At 44.8% G+C, this 17,823-nt stretch overlaps 1 long non-coding RNA gene across 2 annotated transcripts; it reads left to right on the top strand.

Annotated features, from left to right (window-relative positions):
- Window positions 1-4,126: 4,126 nt before the first annotated feature.
- Window positions 4,127-17,332, top strand: LOC143672612 (uncharacterized). Of its 2 annotated transcripts, none has more exons than XR_013169912.1 (4): window positions 4,127-4,149; window positions 5,587-5,697; window positions 15,575-15,712; window positions 16,645-17,332. It is a non-coding gene; the product is annotated as an uncharacterized LOC143672612 (long non-coding RNA). The 2 variants fall into 2 exon arrangements; XR_013169913.1 differs by lacking the exon at window positions 16,645-17,332 and adding an exon at window positions 16,199-16,311.
- Window positions 17,333-17,823: the final 491 nt, after the last annotated feature.

The following is a 17,823-nucleotide window of genomic DNA, read 5'->3' as shown; positions in this document are numbered from 1 at the left end:
TTTGGACATTTTTATCACCTTAGAATAGTAAATTTGTACCCTAATAAATTCCCTTTATAAAAGTCAATCCATTCCTGGAATATTGAATGAGGATTAAAGGACATGGCTTTTCTGGGGTGCACAACAGATTCAAACTGGCACAGGAGATGCAGAGGGTCTAGAAAAGGACTCTGAGGTCCTAGTGGATGAAGGAGCCATAAAATGAATGGAGCCTGGGTCCCTGAATGACTGCATGGAGGAGAGGCCTCTCCCAACCCCAGGCTTGACTGGACTTTACTCCTTCTCTCATCTGGATCACTGGATGTTGGCCAATCTGGATCACTAGGAAGAACCATCCAGACCAGGGAAACAGCATGAACAAAAGCATGGTGGGAGACAGAGTCTTCAGAGGTCATGTAAGCATGCATGCATATGTATTTAATTTAATCCACTGTGGAACTAACTTGGACTGAGATAGAGAGCATCAGCCCTGGAAAGTCCCTGAAGAAGAATCATTGCTTCTAATGAACAAGTCACAATTTTGGCTGCTGCAGTGTAGCAGCCTGAGGATCTAACGGGCTTTCTAAATTTTTAATTAGAACAGATGCTCCATTCAGGCATTCTAGCTTCTCTTCAGCTCACCTTTCACATTTCCATCTCCATGTCTTTCGTGCACATCTGTCCTCCTGCCTAGAATATTCCCTTCCAAGTTCTTCCCAAAGACTGTCAGTCCTTCCAGGTGTGATTCTCCCAGGAAGTCTGTGCCAGATTGAAAGTATTACATATCCCAGAAAAGTCACGTTTTAATCCTGATCCAGTCTTGCAGGCGAAGCCATTCCTTCTAATCCTGATTTTATAATGTAGGTTGGAATCTTTTGATTAGGTTATTTCCACAGAGATGTGATGCACTCGACTGTGGGTGGGACCTTTGATTAGATGGAGATGTGACGCCACCCATCTCAGGTGGGTCTTGATTAGTTTACTGGAATCATTTAAAAGAGGAAGCATTTTTGAGAGAGTCAGAAATGACAGAAGCCTCAGAGCTGGCAGAAACTTCACTGCAGAGCTGACACAGATGCGGACATGTGGAGAACAGAGGCACGGATGTTTGGAGATGCTTGGAGCCCAGCAGACGTCGCCATGAGATATTAAGCAAGCCAGAACCTGGAGAGAGCCAAGGGAAGCCAAGAGATGAAAGCTAGCCCCAGAGAAGCAAAGTGAGGATCCCTCACAGGAACAGAGGCTGCAAGCAATGGAGCCCAGGAATGAGCGACCAGCAAATGCCAGTCACATGCCTTCCCAGCTGACAGAGGTGTTCCAGACAGTATCAGCCTTTCTTGAGTGAAGGTCACCTCTTGTTCATGCCTTAATGTGGACACTTCAACTTCCTTAGAACTGTAAACTTGTAACTTATAAAATTCCCCTTTATAAAAGTCATTCTAGCTCTGGTGAGTCACATTCTGGCAGCTTCCAAACTACCACGAAGTCTTCCCTGACCACCCTGGGACAAAGTGATCTTCTCTTTTACTAGCAATAGTGGAGGTTATAATAGTTTTTGGAGACTCGTTATGTGTCAAGAACTGTGCTTGGCAGAATGCATTCATTATCACACTTAATCTCTACAACAGCCCTATAACATAGGGGCCATTGTTATCCCCAGTTCACAGAAAGGGAAACTGAGGCACCATCAATATAATAGGAGCTAATCATGTCCCAGATGCTGAGCTAAGTACTTTTCGTGGATTACCGAGATTACCCTGCAATAGCCCCATGAAGTTGCTACTGTTACTACAAGTTCCACTTTACTGATGAGACAACTGAGAATCAGAAAGGTAAACTAGTTTCTTTTCCCAGAGATTAGATGATGGCACCAGAACCAAGTGAACATTCAGTCTCCAGAACTCGTGTTCTTAGCCCCACTGCCAGACCGGCTTCCATTGCCCAACTGTCCAGACCATCCATTTAGCTCTTCGCTTTGCTGTTAAAGTGCTGTATTTTGTTTCCATGTCTTACTTCTCTAACTGCACTGCAGTTTTCAGGAAAAGCAACATGTCCTTGAGATCTCAGTACCCCTCAGGATCCCAGCAAAGCACCAACAACACATGGGTGCTTTATTAGTATTGATTAATTGATTGATTAATGAGACATCTCATCTGTCAAAATAACAATTCATTTTCTTGAGTATGGAGAGATTTTGTAAATTACCAGCCCAAATTCATATTGCAGAAGTGGTGATTTCAGATTCCATTTTATTTTTATACCTTATAAAGCAGATCATAGCATCCAGGCGTGAAAGTCTCCCTGGCGCCATGGGAGATGACTCCCAGGGATGAGTCTGACCCAGGCACCGTGGGATCAATAATTCCATCCAGACCAAAAGGGTGAAAAGTGTAACTAATAAAGTTATCAATGGCAGAGAAAGTTCAAATAGAGTTGAGAGATTACTCTGGAGGTCACTCTTATGCAAACTTCAGTTAGACACTGCTACCTATCATAACCTGCCAAATCCCAACCAAAACCATTCCAGCCAATCCTTAAGAACACTAGGGCAATGTATACGATTCTACAATGGTTCCATGCATTAGGGTAACTTTCCAGAAACCTACAATCTCCAGATGGGCCCCTGGACCAGGTAAGTTCTAAAACCTAGAGGGCTGAGCCTTTCCAGAGCATCAACTATTTCTATCTCCCTACCCCATATTATTGACAGCCCCTTCCAACAAAAAATTAGAATGGCCATAACCCAAATACCCCTAAAGAGTTGGATAGAATGATCAAAGGTGATGGTAGAGTCATGCAGAAAAGGTAGGGTTTAACAAATGAATATGATTGCTGAATCATTAGATTGATATTTCTTTAGTATCCAGTATCTTAGATCAGCTAGAAGTAAAAATCTGAAATTGTGGAATGGTAACCCATACCAAACTCCAAAATCTGTTCTACAACTAATTGTTGTACTGTGCTTTGCAATTTTCTGTTTTTTTGTATATATGTTATTTTTCAAAAAAAAAAAATGAAGGAAAAAAGCCGATTGTGATGATAAAAAAATATTTAAGCCCTCTAGCCTCCTATATTCTGGAGCAGCTAGAAGGAAAAATCAGAGAGGATGGTATGGGAGCCCATGACAAACTCTGGTTCTGTCCTGTAACTACTTGCTGAAGAGTGCTTTGGAAACTATTGCTTTTTACTTTCTTTGCTTTGTATATATGTTGTAGTATACAATTTTAAAAGTATTTTTAAAAAGCAGATCACAGAATTAAAATGTTAGGTTTATTATGTTAGTGTGCTTAATAAAAAAATAATGAAACGTAAAAAAAAAAAAAGTCAATCCATTCCTGTTATATACTGCAGTCTCACCGTTTTAACACACTGAAAACCAACCAAAAAGAGAATCCTAGGCAAAAGAAAGAAAATGACCCTAAAAAATAAAATAATCAAGAAAATCAAATGCCTAGATGCCAGCAAGAAGTCATGCAAAGAAACATGAAAATATGGACCCGCATGCGCATGTCCGAGTTCACCACCAGGGGTCCTCTTCGTGCGCTTGCGCACACCCGACCACAAGCTCAGCGGATGCGAACACGATGCGCCTGCGCCCGCCCGGAGTCCTCGTGGCTCCCACAGCGCGCCTGCGCACACCGGCCCCCTGCTCGCCGAAACTCATTTGCCGCCCGTGGCGCCGCGTGAGGGTCACGGCAGTTGGTGTCTGTCGTGGCTTGGCGGGCGTTGGCGCTGGTTGCTGGTCCTCAGGGAGCCGCGGCGGTCCAGTCAGCGGCGGGCTGACCTGGCGTGGGGTTCCGGGCGATTGCGTGGGGCCGGGCGGCCGCGTCCGAGAGCGGAGGCCGGACAGAGCCGGAGCCGGAGCCGGATCCCAAGCGGAAGCGGCGGGGGCGGTGCGGGGCCCGCCCATGGCCGGGTGAGTGGGCAGACGGGCGCGGGTCCGCAGTCGCAGTGTTTCTTGTGCTGGTCCCGCGCGCACCCTGGGGCCGCTGGGACCCTCGGGAGGGGGCTTCGCCGAGACCATGAGGAAGTTCCACCTCAGGAAAGGGCTGGACGGCCTGACTGCCGGATCGTCCTCGGCCGCACAGCCGCCGCCGCCGCCCGCACCATCTGGCAGCCGCGAGCCGGAGATCACCGAGATGCTGCCGGGGAGCACTTCAGCTCTGCAAGGTGAGCCCGGGCGGGCGCGCGGTGGCAGAGCACCGGGGAGGGGGGTAGCGGGTGCGAGTGGGGGTGGGGGAGCACCCGGCGGGGTGTAGCGCTGGGCGGGCGGCGGGGCGCGGGGCACGGGGAGTAGCGCGCGCGGGTGGTGAGGCTCCGGGCCTGGGAGTGGGGCTCCGGGCCTGGGAGTGGGGCGCCGGGCGCCAGAGCAGGGCGCCGGGCGCGGGAGTGGGGCGGTGTGTGCAGGGAGTGGGGCGGTGGGTGCAGGGAGTGGGGCGGTGGGTGTAGGGAGTGGGGCGGCTGGGCGCAAGAGAGGGGCGGCTGGGCGCAAGAGAGGGGCGGCGGAGCCGCGTCAGGGAGCGGGGAGCGGGACTCCGGCCTGGGGAGCGGCCTGCTGGCTAGGCCGCAGGGTTAGGGTCCTTGTTCGCAGGGCTCTGACCCCGCCGGCAAGGCCTGGAAGCCTTCTGTGGGAGCGTTTTTGGCTTAACCAGCCGACTTTAGTTTCCTTTGGATGTTTGATCTTGGCTTTTCTCCTAAAATGTGCAGTGAGTGGCTGAAAATATGAAATTGCATTATGTTCCGTTAAGAAGTTAGGGCTTTGATTTTTGCCTGTTTAGGAGGTTGGTGCCATGGTGTGCAAAAGCCCCCTGTAGTGGTTGGTTTTAGATGTTTCTCCGGGGGGTGGGGGTGGGGGGGGGCTTGGACCCCATCTGTTTGGCGGGGTTTTCTGAGTTCCTCCAAGCATCTGTTAAAGACGAGGGGGGCTGGCCTCACCTATAGTGGGCCCCTTTGCATCTTTTTATTTTTTATATTTTTTACTGTGAATATAACATTTATACAATGAGAAATCTATTTTGAAGTACACTGTTAGAAGTAGTTATCAAACAAGAGTTTGATATGGGTTACAGTTCCACAATTTTGTGTTTTCTAGCTGCTCCAAGACACTAGTGACATAATAGAAATACCAATATAGTGGTTTAGCAGTCATGCTCATTTGTTACATTCTAAATTCTCACAAACACCTCCTTCTCCTTTGACCCTTCTCCCAGTCTTAGGGATATTTGGACTCTGCGCATTCTAACTTTTTCATGTTGCAGAGGTGTATCAGCAATATAAGATGGGGGGGATGGAACTAGTTGATGTTCTTAGAGAGGCTCATCCCTCTGCGTTTCAGGACTTACTTGGCCTAGGAACCATCTAGAGTTTGTAGGTTTCTAGAAGTAATCTTAGTGTGTGAAGCTTGTGTACAATCTCTGACAAAGCCGGGGGTGTTCTTTAGGATTGGCAGGAATGGTGTTGGTTGGAGTTGGCAGACCAGGGTAATTAACAGTGTCTAGCTGAAGCTTGTGTAAGAGTACCCCCCAGAGCAGCCTCTTGAGTCTACTTGAACTCCCTCAGCCACTGATACCTTATTTTATTACATTTCTTTTTCCCCTTTTGATCCAGAAGGCATTGTGGATCCCGTGGTGCCAGGGCTAGACTCAGCTCTTGGAGTCATGTCCCATTTTCCCAGGGAGACTTTCACCGCTGGATGTCATGTCCTATGAAGAGGGAAAGGTAATGATTTTACTTGTTATGTTGGGCTTAGAGAGAGAGGGGCCACATCTGAGCAACAAAAGAAGTTTCCTTGGGGGTGCCTCTTAGGCCTAATTTTAAGTAGGCTTTCCTATCCTTTGTGGGGGTAAGTTTCATATGAACAAACTCCCAAACTCGTGGCTCAGCCTATAGCTTTGGTTGTCCAGACTGCTTGTGAGAATATCAGGAATTCAACTTGGGGAAGTTGAATTTTCCCCCGTTCTCACCATTCCCTGAAGTGGACTTTCCAAATACTTTTTTATTCACTGTTCAGATGATTCTGGGACTTATCGGGGCATCACTCTGGACAAACCAACAAAATCTCCTGTCCTTCTCAAGGTTCCTTGTACTTATGGTGTTCAGTTAAGCTGTCTACATAAGTTGTATTAGGAAATGCAATAGTCAGAGTATAAATTTTGTACCAAATAAACATTTTTTGCTTTAGTCTCACACATAATTTGAAATTTAAAAATATTAATTACCATCTGTTTTCAGCACCCAGCAGTAAAGACATTCCTTTGTTCTTCCTCATGCAGAAACATTTTAAAAATTTGTACATGTAATCTAGTATCCAGAATTTATAAAGAGATTGTTCAACTCAACAACATAAAGACAGCCAACCCAATTGCAAAACAGGCAAAAGACGTGATCAGACACTTCTCAGAAGAAGAGAGACAAATGGCCAAAAGGTACATGAAGACATGCTCAACTTCCATGGCTGTTAGAGAAATGCAAATCAAAACCACAGTGAGATGTCATCTCACACCCACCAGAATGCCCATTATCAATAAAACAGAAAATGACAAGTGCTGGAGAGGATGTGGAGAAAGAGGCACACTTATCTACTGTTGGTGTGGCTGTCAAATGGTACAACCGCATTGTCTAGACATTCCTAGATTATACCACCTCAGTCTTTGTTGTCTATCTTTCTTTCTCATTTCATTTGTGCCCCCAGCTCTCCTCCCTCTATTATTCCCACATTCAGCTTCATTCAGTGTTTTAACATAATTATATTACACTTAGGTAGTACTGTACTGTCCATTTCTGAGTCTTTACATTCAGTCCTGTTGCACAATCTGTGTCCCTTCAGCTCCAGTTACCCAATGTCTTACCCTATTTCTATCTCCTGATGGTCTCTCTGTTACCAACAAAATTCTCCCAAGTTTATTCTGTAATGTCAGTTCATATCAGTGAGACCATATAATATTTGTCTTTTTGTTTCTGGCTAATCTCACTCAGCATAATATTCTTAAGGTCCATCCATGTTGTTACATCGTTCATAACTTTATTCTCTCTAACAGCTGCATAATATTCCATTGTATGTATATACCACAGTTTGTTTAGCCACTTGCCAGTTAACGGACATTTTGGCTGTGTTTCCATCTCTTGACAATTGTAAATAATGCTGCTATGAACATTGGTGTGCAAATGTCTGTATGTGTCCTTGCCCTCATGTCCTCTGAGTAGATACCTAGCAGTGGTATTGCGGGGTCACGTGGCAATTCTATATTTAGCTTTTTGAGGAAACAGCCAACTGCCTTCCACAGTGGTTGTACCATTTGACAGCCGCACCAACAGTAGATAAGTGTGCCTCTTTCTCCACATCCTCTCCAGCACTTGTCATTTTCTGTTTTATTGATAATGGGCATTCTGGTGGGTGTGAGATGACATCTCACTGTGGTTTTGATTTGCATTTCTCTAACAGCCATGGAAGTTGAGCATGTCTCCATGTACCTTTTGGCCATTTGTCTCTCTTCTTCTGAGAAGTGTCTGATCACGTCTTTTGCCTGTTTTGCAATTGGGTTGGCTGTCTTTATGTTGTTGAGTTGAACAATCTCTTTATAAATTCTGGATACTAGACCTTTATCTGATATGTCGTTTTCAAATATTGTCTCCCATTGGGCAGGCTGTCTCTTTACTTTCTTGATGAAGTTCTTTGATGCACAAAAGTGTTTAATTTTGAGGAGTTCCCATTTCTTTCTTTCTTTCTTCAGTGCTCTTGCTTTGGGTGTAATGTCTAGAAACCCGGCTCTAGGTATGAGATTTATAAGATATTTCCGTACATTTTCTTCTAACAGTTTTATGGTCTTAGATCTAATGTTTAAGTCTTTGATCCATTTTGAGTTGACTTTTGTATAGGGTGTGAGGTTTGGGTCCTCTTTCATTGTTTTGCATATGGATATCCAGTTCTCTAGGCACCATTTATTGAAGAGACTCTTCTGTCCCAGGTGAGTTGGCTTGACTGCCTTATCAAAGATCAATTGTCCGTAAGTAAGAGGGTCTGTATCTCAATACTGTATTCAATTCCGTTGGTCAATATGTCTATCTTTATGCCAGTACCATGCTGTTTTGATCACTGTAGCTTCATAATATGCCTTAAAATCAGGTAGCATGAGACCTCCAACTTCATTTTTTTCTCAGGATACTTTTAGCTGTTTGGTACATGCTGCCTTTCCTGAAAAAATTTGGTTATTGGTTTTTCTGTTTCTGAAAAGTAAGTTTTTTTTTGGATTTTAATTGGTATTGCATTGAATCTGTAACTCAATTTAGGTTGAATTGACATCTTAACTATACTTAGCCTTCCAATCCATGAACACGGTATGCCCTTCCATCTATTTAGGTGTTCTGTGATTTCTTTTAACAATTTCTTGTAGTTTTCTCTGTATAGGCCTTATGTCTGTTTAGTTAAATTTATTCCTAGGTATTTTATTCTTTTGGTTGCTGTTGTAAATGGAATTCTTTTCTTAATTTCCCCCTTAGATTGTTCATTATTAGTGTATAGAAATACTACAGATTTTTGAGTGTTAATCTTGTAATCTGCCACTTCGCTGTACTCATTTCTTAGCTGCAGTAGTTTTGCTGTGGATTTTTCAGGGTGTTGGTCATAGAGTATCATATCATCTGCAAACAGTGAGAATTTTACTTCTTCCTTTCCAATTTTGATGCCTTGTGTTTCTTTCTTTTGTCTAATTGCTCTGGCTAGAACTTCCAACACAGTGTTGAATAACAGTGGTGACAGTGGACATCCTTGTCTTGTTCCTAATCTTAGGTGGAAAGTTTTCAGTTTTTCCCCATTGGGGATGTTGTTAGCTGTGGGTCTTTCATATATTTCCTCTATCATTTTGAGGAAGTTCCCTTCTATTCCTATCCTTTGAAGTGTTTTGAATGGAAGAGTATGTTGAATTTTGTCAAATGTCTTTTCTGCATCAATCCAGGTGATCATGTGGTTTTTCTGCTTTGATTCATTGATGTGGTTTCTTGTGTTGAACCCTCCTTGCATACCTGGGATGAATCCTACTTGGTCATGATATATAATTCTTCTAATGTGTTGCTGAATTCGATTTGCTAAAGTTTTGGTGAGGATTTTTGGCATCTATATTCATTAGAGAGATTGGTCTGCAGTTTTCTTTTTTTGTAATATCTTTGTCTGGCTTTGGTGTGAGGGTGATGTTGGCTTCCTAGAAAGATTCTGGAATGTTTGATAAAATTCACATGTGAAGCCATCTGGTCCTGGACTTTTCTTTTTGGGGAGCTTCTTTTTTTTTTTTTTTTTTCTTTTAAAGAGGGAGGAAGGGAAGGAAAGACAGAGAGAAGGAAGGAAGGATGGAAGAAAGGGAAACATCTTTAAACATTTTCTTGTTTTATTATATTTTGTTTGTTTGTTTGTTTTTTACATGGGCTGGGGCCGGGAATCGAACCGAGGTCCTCCGGCATGGCAGGCAAGCACTTTGCCCGCTGAGCCACCGCGGCCCGCCCTTGGGGAGCTTCTTAATGACTGATTCAATTTCTTTACTTGTGATTGGTTTGTTGGTATTGTCTATTTCTTCTCGAGTCAGTGTTGGTTGTTCATGCCTTTCTAGAAAGTTGTCCATTTCATCTACATTGTTGTATTTATTAGCATAAAGTTCTTCATAGTATCCTGTCATTACTTCCTTTATTTCTGTGGGGTCAGTGGTTATGTCTTCTCTTCCATTTCTGATCTTATTTATTTGTGTCCTCTCTCTTCTTTTTGTCAGTCTTGCCAAGGGCCCATCAATCTTACTGATTTTCTCATAGAACCAGTTTCTGGTTTTGTTGATTTTCTCAATTATTTTCACATTCTCAATTTCTTTTATTTCTCTCTGATCTTCATTATTTCATTCCTTTTGCTTGCTTTGGGGTTAGTTTGCTGTTCTTTCTCTACTTCTTCCAAGTGGACAATTAGTTCCTCGATTTTTGCCCTTTCTTCTTTTTTTGATATAAGCATTTAGGGCAATAAATTTCCCTCTTAGCACTGCCTTTGCTGCATCCCATAAGTTTTGATATGTTGTGTTTTCATTTTCATTTGCCTCGAGATACTCACTGATTTCTCTTATAATTTCTTCCTGGACCCACTGGTTGTTTAAGAGTGTGTTGTTGAGCCTCCATATATTTGTGAATTTTCTGACACTGTGCCTATTATTGATTTCCAACTTCATTCCTTTATGATCTGAAAAAGTGTTTTGTATGATTTCAATCTTTTTGAATTTATAGAGACTTGCTTTGTGAGCCTGCATATGGTCGGTCTATCCTTGAGAATGATCCATGAGAACTTGAGAAAAAGGTGTATCCTGCTGTTATGGGGTGTAATGTTTTATAAATGTCTGTTAAGTCTTGCTCATTTATTGTGTTGTTCAAATTCACTGCTTCTTTATTAATCCTCTGTCGAGATGTTCTCTCCATTGATCAGAGTGGTGAATTGAAGTCTCCAACTATTATGGTAGACGCGTCTATTTCTCTTTTCATTGTTTGCCTCATGTGTTTTGGTGCATTCAGGCTGGGTGCATAAATATTTATGATTGTTATGTCTTCTTGCTGAATTGTTCCTTTTATTAATACATAGTCTCCTTCTTTGACTCTTTTCACTGTTTTACATTTGAAGTCGAATTGGTTGGGTATTAGAATAGCTACTGCTGCTCTTTTCTGATTGTTATTTGCATAAAATATCTCTTCCCAACCTTTCACTTTCAACCTATGTTTATCCTTGGGTCTAAGATGTGTCTCCTGTTGACAGCATGTAGATAGGTCCAGTTTTTTAATCCATTCTGCCAGTCTATGTGTTTTCATTGGGGAGTTTAATCCATTGATCTTTAGTGTTATTACTGTACGGGTAGTCTTTTCTTCTACCATTTGGCCTTTTGGATTTTATATGTCCTACCTAATTTTCCTTCTTTTTACTCATTTTACTCATAGTCTTCCTTTCTTCACTCTTCTGCACACCTCACCTCTCTCTTCTGTCTTTTCGTGTCTATCTCTACTGCTCCCTTGGGTATTTCTTGCAGAGCTGGTCTCTTGGTCACAAATTCTTTCTGTGATGTTTTGCCTGAAAGAATTTTAATTCCTCCCTCATTTTTGAAGGGCAGTTTTGCTGGATATAGAATTCTTGGTTGGTGGTTTTTCTCTTTTAGTAATTTAAATATATCATCCCACTGTCTTCTTGCCGCCATGGTTTCTGCTGAGAAATTGATGCATAGTCTTTTTGGGCTTCCCTTCTATGTGATGGATTGCTTTTCTCTTGCTCCTTTCAAGATTCTCTCTTTCTGTTTGACCTCTGACATTCTGATTTTAGTAAGTGTCTTGGAGTGTGTCTGTTTGGATTTATTCTCTTTGGGGTATGCTGCTGTTCTTGGATCTGTAATTTTAAGTCTTTCATAAGAGTTGGGAAATGTTCAGTGATCATTTCCTCCATTGGTTTTTCTCCTCCTTTCCCCTTCTGTTCTCTTTCTGGGACACCCACAACACATATATTCGTGCACTTCATATTGTCATTCAATTCCCTGAGTCCTTTCTCATATTTTTTCCATTTTTTCCCTATATTTTCATTGGCTTGTTGGATTTCAGATGTCCTGTCCTCCAGTTCACTAATCTTGTGTTCTGCCTCTCAAAATCTACCATTGTGATTTTCCATTATTTTTTTCATCTCTTCTACTGTGCCTTTTATTTCCATAAGTTCTGTGATATGTTTTTTCAGAACTTCAGTTTCTTCTTTTTCCTCATTCCTTGCCTTTCTTATATCCTCCATCAATTCATTGATTTGATTTTTGATGAGGTTTTTGATGTCTGTTCATATATTCTGAATTAATTGTTTTAACTCCTGTATCTCATTTGAAGTGTTGGTTTGTTCCTTTGGGCCATATGTTCAGTTTTCCTGGTGTGATTTGTTATTTTTTCCTGGTGTCTAGGCATTTAATTACCTTAATTAGTTTATTCTGGAGATTGTTTTCACTTCTTTTACCTAGGGTTTTTCTTGCTGGATGAATTTGTTGTCTGGCTGTTCTTTGACATTCAGTTCAGCCTTTTGTGGACCTCTAGCTTAGGTTTTGTTTAACAGAGGAGAATTGTTCAGTTCTTCTTTTCTTGTTTCTTGCTCTGCCTTTATTTATACTGTGCCTTACCTCCCTGTCCCACCCTCCACCCCACCCCCTGCCCCTGCAACTTGTACTCTAATTTCTGTCTCCCTGAGCTTGATTTTCTCTGATGTTTTGTTTGTAGTTACCGGGGCTTAACTTTAAGGTCCTTAAGCAATAGCGGTCTTGTTTACTTTGACACCAACTTCAGTAGTAAATGCAAACTGTGTTGCTATACCCCTCCAGCCCCCCATCTTTATGTAGTTCTTGTCTCTTAGGTGTTAGGTGTGGATTGAGTCCCAAACCACTGAATTATCATTGTGTTCTACTCACCTGCCTTTTAGATCCTGAGGGAGATAAAAAGTGCAGTTGCAAGCCAAGATTACACTAGTCCTGTCATTACAGGTATCCACATTGTTGCCCCACCAGAGATCTCTGCTTCTTCAGGCAGCTTTAGGTCTTGTCTGTTGTTCTTTCCTTTCAGCCTGTAGAGCCCTGTTGAGCATATGGGGTGGCTTGGGCCCTATGCACCCCAGAAAAACATGTTCTGTAATGCAGTCTGCTCGTGTGGTGTGTGCCCATTGTCAGTAGGAGCTTCTGGTGAGGCCACCTCAATGCAGATGTGGCCCAGCCGGCTCAGGATGGGTCCTGTGCTTTGACCAGAGGCCTCATGGGGAAGGAAAGCCACGGGAGAGAAGGCAGGAGGGTGCCTGTGGAGGCTAGAGTCCATGGGACACTGGAGAGAAGGGGCTGGCCAGGGGAGGCCACTGGGAACACTGTCCAGGGAGGGAGGAGGCTGGGCGCAGAGGATCCCAGAAAGGGAGGAGCCTAGGGAGGAAGGGGCCCAGGGTGGGAGGAGACTGGAGAGGAAGGAGCCTGGGTAGGAGAGAGCCCGGAGAGGGAGGAGCCTGATTAAATTTTTGGCCCCTGACAATAGTGATACGTTCTGGGATATGAAAGTTATAACTGACCAAGGTCAGCATGTTGGTAAATTAAAATGCAGTGGAAAATATTCTGTCATATGAATGTAATGAAATTTTCTATGAAGTTTTAAAGATTAATCAGAAAAGGGCTGTGTCTTATGTAATGGGTTAACATGGGCACCCACAGAAGCAGAGCTGGAGTATTAGTGGCAATTTGGTGCGTTGCCATGGCAGGGGTCTTTGTGGTGGGATCTGTGGCAGTCATGATGCAAGCTGCCGGCTCAGGCCTTGCTTGGTGTGGACCAGGGATGGTCAGTTGGGGAAGGTTGACCTGGTCTAGCTTCAGATCATCATCAGTGGGTTTTTTTGACCTCCAGAGACTTTCGGGTCTGGTGTGTCTCCTTGCTATGTTAGTCAGCATTCAGTGCAGAGACAGGAAGCACTCAGATGGTTCAGGCATGCAAGGTGTAATGCAGGACGTTGCTGTCTCGGAGGTGCTGGACCCTGTGAGTGGACATGTTGCTGCACCCCAGAGACCAGGTGCTGCGTGTAGACCCCTGCTGCCTGCTTTTCCTCCCTGTCCACAGAGCAGCAGAGCCAGCCCCTGAAGTAGCTGTAGGGATTCCCTCTACATCCTCGTGTGCTTCTACATTTACAAGATCCCTCACCATCCTCCTGTGCTTCTGCATTTGACAAGGTTCCACTCCATCCTCATGTGTCTCCTACACATACCAGACCTCATTCTTCGTGTGCTGAGGTCTCTCTCCATCTTTGTGTCTTCTACATGTGCTGAAGTCCATCTCCATCCTCGTGTGTCTCCTACACATACCGAGGTCCCTCTCCATCCTCGTGTGTCTCCTCCATGTACCGAGGTCCCTCTCCATCCTCGTGTGTCTCCTCCATGTACCGAGGTCCCTCTCCATCCTCGTGTGTCTCCTCCATGTACCGAGGTCCCTCTCCATCCTCGTGTGTCTCCTCCATGTACCGAGGTCCCTCTCCATCCTCGTGTGTCTCCTCCATGTACCGAGGTCCCTCTCCATCCTCGTGTGTCTCCTCCATGTACCGAGGTCCCTCTCCATCCTCATGGGTCACCTACATGTGCCGTGGTCCATCTCTATCCTCGTACGTCTCCTACATGTGACATAGTCCTTCTTCATCCTTGAGTTTCTTGTCCATGTGCTGAGGGCTCTCTTCTCCCTTTGAATCTCTCCTATACATACCGATATCCCTCTCCATCCTTGTCTCTCCCACATGTCTCCAGGGCGCTGTGGGAGGTCCAAATCAAGGTGTCATCAAGGTGATGCTTCCATTCCAAAGACGGTGGTGATTGGGGTCTGGCTGCCAGCATGATTGATCCTTGTCGCCTCTATCATGTGATAGTGTACATGCTGCTTTCTCTAGCCTCTGACTTCTCTTCTGGTTTTCCGTATTTCCTTCTGGCTGTTCCTGTATCTTTTTCTCTCTCTGAGCTTCCCTATAAGGCCTTCCATAGTAAGATTAAGATCCATCCCGATTGAACTGGGCCATACCTTAGCTGAACTAAGCTCATCAAAAGGTTTATCTATGAAAATTCACAGCCGCAGGAATGGATGAAATTTAAGAGCATGTTTTCTGGTATACAGAGCTCCAAGCTACCGTAATGGCTAAATGTCCAGTGCCATTTGTTTCATGGCTTCTTCCTGAAAATTGCTAGGTTTCATTGTGGGTCATGTTCTTAGAGTCGTTACATAACCCATAAATCTATGTTTTCTGTCACTATGGAGATATAAATACAGACACATGCATAGTCTTAAGTGTTCTAATATGCTGTCTCTTAATATTCAGTGGAATTGTCTTCTTAGTTTTACTTTTTATGTGGAAGACTTCTCAGTTATTCTTTAAATACTTTATCCTTTAAGCCCTCAGTACTCTTCCTGTATGTTCAGGGGTGTTGATGTCTTCTCACTAAGTGCTTGAGATTGTGGCGTCAGCTCACCTGTAGTTGACTCCCTGGTGGACACTGTAGAGGGCTCTACTAACCCATGGTTGACTCCCCCATGGACACTGAAGAGGGCTCTGCTAACCTGTAGTTGACTCCCAGGTGAACACTGTAGAGGGCTGTGCTCTCCCCTAGTTGAACCCCAGGGGAACATTCTAGAGGGCTGGAGCAGAGAGCATGTGCCTACAGGCCAGGAAGTAGACCCGGCCACTCCTCCAGGCCCCTGAGAGTTGGCCTGTGGACTGAAAGCCAGGTGAAAGCCAGGGGCGGGAGTGTCCTGCTGGGAAGCAGCCTGAGCCCAGGTGGGGATGGTGATGGGGCCAGTGACACTCATCTCATGGTGGCTTGGAAGGGCATATGGGTGGACCACCAAGGATGTGCTAGGCACCCCAAGGCTGCCCCCGATTCCTGACCCTTGCCTCCTCCTGCCCCAGCCCACGTGTTCATGTATTCTCACCCCCGTGGGGAGGGGCATGGTAGGTGGCAGTCCACCCTCCTCACTTTTCTGGAAGTACACGTGTGAGGGATCCTTTCACACAACTCCTGAAACCTGTGTGCCTTTTCTCTCATTGTCTTTTGGGTTTTTCCTCCAGCAGGGTGACATTTTGCCATCTCCCCTTCCAGAGTAAGTGGCTGTATGTGGGCACCAGACGAGGCAGCATCCCCATCGTGACCATGGAGGCCTTCTCGCTGTCCAGCCACGTCATCATGTGAAACAAAGCCATCGAGCTGTGAGTCTCTCACCTGTCCAAGAGTGCCTGGGCCTCCTGCTCTCCTGTGCACACCTGGTTGGCAGTTTACAGATTTGAGTGCTTTGTGCATACTCCTGCAGGAACCCTGTGCACACCACAGTATTTTCACGTGGGCATGAATCAGAACGTGCTGTGTAGAGCAGTCCTTGCTCTTGCTGGGTGAAAAGCCTCATCCTTCTCCTTCTCTTCTGATGCCAGTTACAACCCAGTAATGATTGTTTGAAAATATTGCCTCAACCCCACTTATTTTAAACCTAGTAATTGATACCTGTGACCTAATTTCTGGTGAAGGTCCACAGACTGCCATGTTAACCAAAGCCTGGTTTTTCTTAGTTTAGGTGTGTGGTGATTGTTTTAACTAATTTTAACAACAAAAACCATGGGACCCTAAGGATTCTAACTTGGTGAGGTGCTTTTTCAGTGCTGCTTTTTGTTCTTTCGTTTTCTCTTTTTTTTGGTGAACAGATAGCTTGTAGGTTGCACTCACGACATCCTCGTGTCTCTGACCCGAGAACAGCATTGACTGACCCCCACAGCTGTTGGTGCTGCACAGGGGTGGTGGAGCCTACACCCCTCCACAAGCTGGGTGCCCTGGTCACACAGGTGCTGGCCTCCTCACCTAGGCTCCTTGTTCTCTACACAAGGCTGCCTCCCTCTACCAGGGGAAGAGGCATTGCTGCCTCTCAGCTGCCCCACTGGGGGCTCAGGTGGTGTGCTGGTTTGAAAAAAAGTATTCCCCCTAGAAAATCCATGTTTTAACCAACATCCCATTTTATAAAGGTAGAATAATCTGTATTCAATACTGCATGTTTGAAACTGTAATCAGATCATCTCCTTGGATGATGTGATTTAATCAAGAGTGGTTGTTAAGCTGGATTAGGTGATGACATGTCTCTGCCCATTTGATTCAGAGAGAGCAGAGAATGCTACAGCACCATGAAGCAGAGAGTCCACCAGCCAGAGACTTTGGAGATAAAAAAGGAAAACGCCTCCCATGAGCTTCATGAAACTGAAAGCCAGGAGAGAAAGCTAGCAGATTATGCCGTGTCCGCCATGTGACCTTCCAGCTGATAAAGAAGCCCTGACTGTGTTCACCATGTGCCTTCTCACTTGAGAGAGAAGCCCTGAACTTCATCGGCCTTCTTGAAACAAGGTAGCTTTCCCTGGATGGATGCCTTAGATTGGACATTTCTATAGACTTGTTTTAATTGGGACATTTTCTCGGCCTTAGAACTGTAAACTGGCAACTCATTAAAATCCCCCTTTTGAAAGCCATTCTGTTTCTGGTATATTGCATTCTGGCAGCTAGCAAACTAGAACAGATTTTGGTATCTGAGAGTGGAGTGCTGCGGCAGTTTGCAAATGCCACATATGTTGGAATGGTGTTTTGGATGGCTAAGGGGAAGCTTCTGGAGGAATTGTGAAGAGAAGGAGAATTCCTGGAGTGCTTGAAGAGATGGTTGGTGTAAACGGAACCACTGCCAATCTGGACAAAGGTGGACACAAAAGGGAGAGATTGGAGTTTGCAGAGTAAGAACCATGGAAGCTCGGATCTGAAGCCAAGAAACCTCAGCCTGAAGAGTGGACCCACCCATATACATGGAGTTTACCCTAAAGGGTGAGGTTGAGTCTCCAACCTTGTTGCAGTGGAAGAGCCTTGCAGCCTCAGGCCTTGGAGAAGGTAGAACATGCTCATTGGGGGACTGGGGAGAGCCTGGCTGCCACCACATGGTGGGGTCCAGCATGTGCCCTGGAAATGGCAGAGAGCCCAGGGGTGGCCCTGATGCCTGGGGAGAGTGGAGCCAAGATAAAGGTGGTCTCCTTGATGTTCCTTGAGGTTGATTTGAAAAGAGGCGGGCCACTGTATAGGCCCTCGGAAAGGGTGGGATTGCCAGTTTCTAAAGCTGAAGGATAAATGACTTGACTTTGAAATCCAGTGGTGTTTGCCGTGCAAGTTTTCCTTCCAGTTTCTCTGATCCTGTGACTGTCCTCCTTTGCATATTGGCATCAGATAACTTGTTTTGGGATTCACAGGTCTGCAGCCAGAAGAGAATTTTTTGTACCTGTTTAAGGTGATGCTTGTCATTGCC

Source organism: Tamandua tetradactyla, chromosome Y (genome assembly GCF_023851605.1).
Source record: "Tamandua tetradactyla isolate mTamTet1 chromosome Y, mTamTet1.pri, whole genome shotgun sequence".
Taxonomy (NCBI): domain Eukaryota; kingdom Metazoa; phylum Chordata; class Mammalia; order Pilosa; family Myrmecophagidae; genus Tamandua; species Tamandua tetradactyla.
This window is presented reverse-complemented; position numbering and strand designations above follow the sequence as displayed.